The sequence below is a fragment of the Lepisma saccharinum genome, chromosome 10 (genome assembly GCF_977018435.1).
Source record: "Lepisma saccharinum chromosome 10, izLepSacc3.1, whole genome shotgun sequence".
Lineage (NCBI taxonomy): Eukaryota > Metazoa > Arthropoda > Insecta > Zygentoma > Lepismatidae > Lepisma > Lepisma saccharinum.
In genome coordinates this window covers 36,378,653-36,382,360 of record NC_139238.1, presented here as the reverse complement: position 1 = coordinate 36,382,360, position 3,708 = coordinate 36,378,653, and the positions used below count along the sequence as shown (strand labels likewise).

At 38.2% G+C, this 3,708-nt stretch overlaps 1 non-coding gene across 1 annotated transcript; it reads right to left on the bottom strand.

Moving 5' to 3' along the window:
• Positions 1–278: 278 nt before the first annotated feature.
• TRNAA-UGC (transfer RNA alanine (anticodon UGC)) lies at positions 279–350 on the bottom strand. The gene has a single exon. It is a non-coding gene; the product is annotated as a tRNA-Ala (tRNA).
• Between the last annotated feature and the right edge of the window lie 3,358 nt (positions 351–3,708).

Genomic DNA, 3,708 nt, shown 5'->3' with positions numbered 1-3,708 from the left:
TCTGTAGGATATTTCGACAATAGAGATGAATGATGATGATTAGATTAAATCGAAGCGGAACTCTCAAAGGAGCACGAGTGACAAATGTTGTTAATTCAATTCATTGTGATTCAAAGATTCTACATGTAGTTCTATATTTTCCATCTTTACACGCATCCATCTTCATAAGGGATATAAGAAGAACATTATGAGTAAATTACCATCAACGCCCCTGGACATGTTTTTGATTTCGAAGCATCATTCATCAGCGGCAACGAAAGAGAAATAAAATAAAGCACTGGAGATGCCGGGGATCGAACCCGGGGCCTTTCACATGCAAAGCGAACGCTCTACCACTGAGCTACATCCCCGTACGAAGACACGAATGTGCGAAGGAATGATCCGTATCACTGAGAGCACAAGACTGAAAAAACTTTTTGGTAAAACTCCGCGGTTCGTCTTCTGACGTAAGTGCGGAATGCCTTCGTTGTTAGGTTAGGCTTGTAGTTAGTTCTCTTAACATTAATACACTGCAATTTTTCGGTGTTTACCACATAACATATCATCCCTCGAACCAGGAAATATTTAAATATGAACATTAAAAAACCTACGACAATAACATCGACGATTTTGAAATTTGTAAAAATGCATAAATGAAAGTCGGTATTGCTGCTACAACCATTTTCGTCTTCTTCTTCTGAGAGAATCAAACCCAACTAGCCTAACCTAACCACCACAGATTATATACCACCCCAAAAAGCTTCCAGCCAATGGGAAAGCTTGAAAAAGTTGTAGCAGGAATCACTTCCATAAAATGAATGTGTAGAAGTCTGTAGTCTGCAATATTGGGTAGTTTAAGTTTTATAATCATTGATGTAAGGCTACCAGACCAGACGTCCTATTTACCGAATTAGTAGAGATAGTCCATTACTTTTAATCCCTGTCCCGAATTTTTTTCGAACTGCAGTAGTAATACGAAAATGTCTCTTCTTTTTGTTAACTCACATTTAGACATGTTCCTTATTGTAATAACAATAGCGTAGTGTACCTCACATTCTTGACCTATCCTGGCCTTCGTAGAAGGCAGGATATAAGTGCAAAGAATGCGTTTACGACAGCAGTAGGCCTATACATTCCCAGTATCATGAGTAGACCTCGGATTTTAGGTTTTCAACCTATATTTTCCTTTACAGGTATGTCAGAAATAGTAAGTTATGTCAGCGTTTCGTTTAAAAACACAACAACAAGATTTATAGTGACTAAAAACTATTTTGCTGGTTAGAACTTATTTTAGGTTCATGCGCCCAAATCAAGCCTTTTTTTTAAGGTTTTTATATATTTTTAAAGGCTTTACAGGATTTTTATTTCACACAGAGGCATTTGCTTTGTTTGATCACTGAAAAATTCAATGACGAACGTGTTTGAAACATACTCTCTGTCAATTTCCCTTCCTCCAAGTTCACGTTCACGATGTTTTTTCAAACCTTTAAACAAGGCAAAATGTCTGGTGCCACTGTTACCTGCACAGTCCAAAGTGCAAAACTTCCTATCCGTGTGGTCTAGGGATGGACGATATCGGAAATTAGGTATCGCGATATATCGTCACTGACGATACGATATTTTTTCGTATCGTGATATCGGCGATATATATCGTCCCCATGGTACATATTGTGTCGGCGATATATATCGTGTCGGCTATACATATCGTCCCCACGATATATATCGTGCCGGCGATATGTATCTTCTCCTTTTCTGTGCTGCATTTCCCGTCACAAACAAGTTCGGTTCGTCGCACTCAGATGGAAAAAACGACATTGTAAGATGTGTACTTCGTACATACGTTAGCAGGGGGAGAAAAGAACGCAATAATTAGTATGTAAATATAATGAACAAAAAGTAATGGTAATTACCTATGTTGCAAAATCAAATTAGTCTTGTGATCATTTTCCATTACAACCAAAATAATTTTCCAAAAATGTTATTTCCATTGTCACAATATTATTCCATATAAATTTGCAAAATTTGTTGATTAGTGGCCTGGAATTCGTCGTTCTGGCAATAACTCTTGTCTACTCTTATGGCTTTAAGAACTTTTCCTCGAGCAGGCCTCATCTCCAGGAAGCTAACAACTAGGGGCAAGCCCCGGCACTTAACGTCCTGTTGAGTGAGATGAGTCAAGGGAAGGACTTTAAATAACCTTTTCCTGCTCCCACATCTCGCCACCACGATATATATCGCCAAAATATCGTGACGACACATATCGGGGTCACGATATTTATCGCCAAAATATCGTGACGATATATCGTCTAGTTGATATCGCCTGGACGATATTTTTTCAATATCGCGATATAACGTCTAGACTAGACGGTACATCGCTCAACACTAGTGTGGTCTTGCTCACTTTCAAGTCACTTCGGTGCTTTGTGGCATTCACGCCTTCCACACTAACATTTCAGCATTGAAGTTTACACCACTGATTATGTTTGTGTTGAATGGTTATTTTCAGTATATAAGATGATCCTCACAGACAAAATTTCGGAGTTTGACTGTGGATAACATGAAAAAGATTGTTGCGTAACTATACGGCGAAGAGTGGATTTTATAGCAAATTTCCAATGGTAAGTTCTGCCATCGCCGTATAGGGTTAGGCAACACACATAACGTTATGCAAAATAGTGCGTATTTCAGGATATAGGTGCCCCATTTTCATTGCCGGTGACTATACCTAATCAGCATTTTTCAGGAATTTCGAACTATTTTAAGTTTTTTTTAACCTATTTTAGAATTTTTAGGACCTATTTTAGGGTTTTTCGAACCGATTTTAGGATTTGTAGAGCCTATTTTAGGAACCTAAAAGCATACTTTTTAGAACCTAAAAATCCGAGGTCTAATCATGAGTTCAGGACTAAAAGTGGTAAACGTTGTAAATGCCAAAAGCGAAAGTGTTGGGAAATCGCATCGTTCAGCACATCAGCCCGTAAGAACGTTCACACTAGTATCTCTTTACACGCCCTTTGACCTACTTAGAGGGCTACCAGCCACTTTTCACGTTTACCACATTATAAAGCATGGCACATTTCACAGTTTAACGTGGAAAACGGTGTTTGAATTATGGTGGAATTTATAGCGTTTACCAATGTTAGTCTTCAGTTGTGAGAAGGAAGTAGAGGAGAGAATAGAGGGAGAGAGAGCGAAGGTGAGGAGAGAGGACAGTTGGTCGGTGTTTGGCTTGGAAGGAAGTAAAGTATCGTCAAAGGGTCCCGGGTTCGATACCCGGTGGAAGCACATAGTGGTTCGGATCTCACTTTAAACTGTAAGTCCAGTCCCGATTAGCCTTACTATGCATAAAGTGAACTTAAAACAACAAATCAATCAATCTTTACCACTATTCCTTTACCTTCGCGATAATCCAAAAGTGATAAAACAGATCACATGACATCACAAAATACAGAAGTATACCTTATCTAAAAATTCATATGCGTCCTTTTGCAATTTCTTTCCCAGTATGGTGTGCCAATACTCCATTTTGCACCAAATATCACTTAAGTGATAACAAATCCGTCTTGATACATTTTTTCAATTACCAGTCATCCCAATTGTAATAATATATCTATCACATGACGTGTAGAAACTGTTCAATTTCCAAAAAAAAATAATTCGCCCTGGAACATTTTCGGATTATAATTCATGCTCAATATTGTAGAGTTTGTTTTCTGATCAAATCCAACA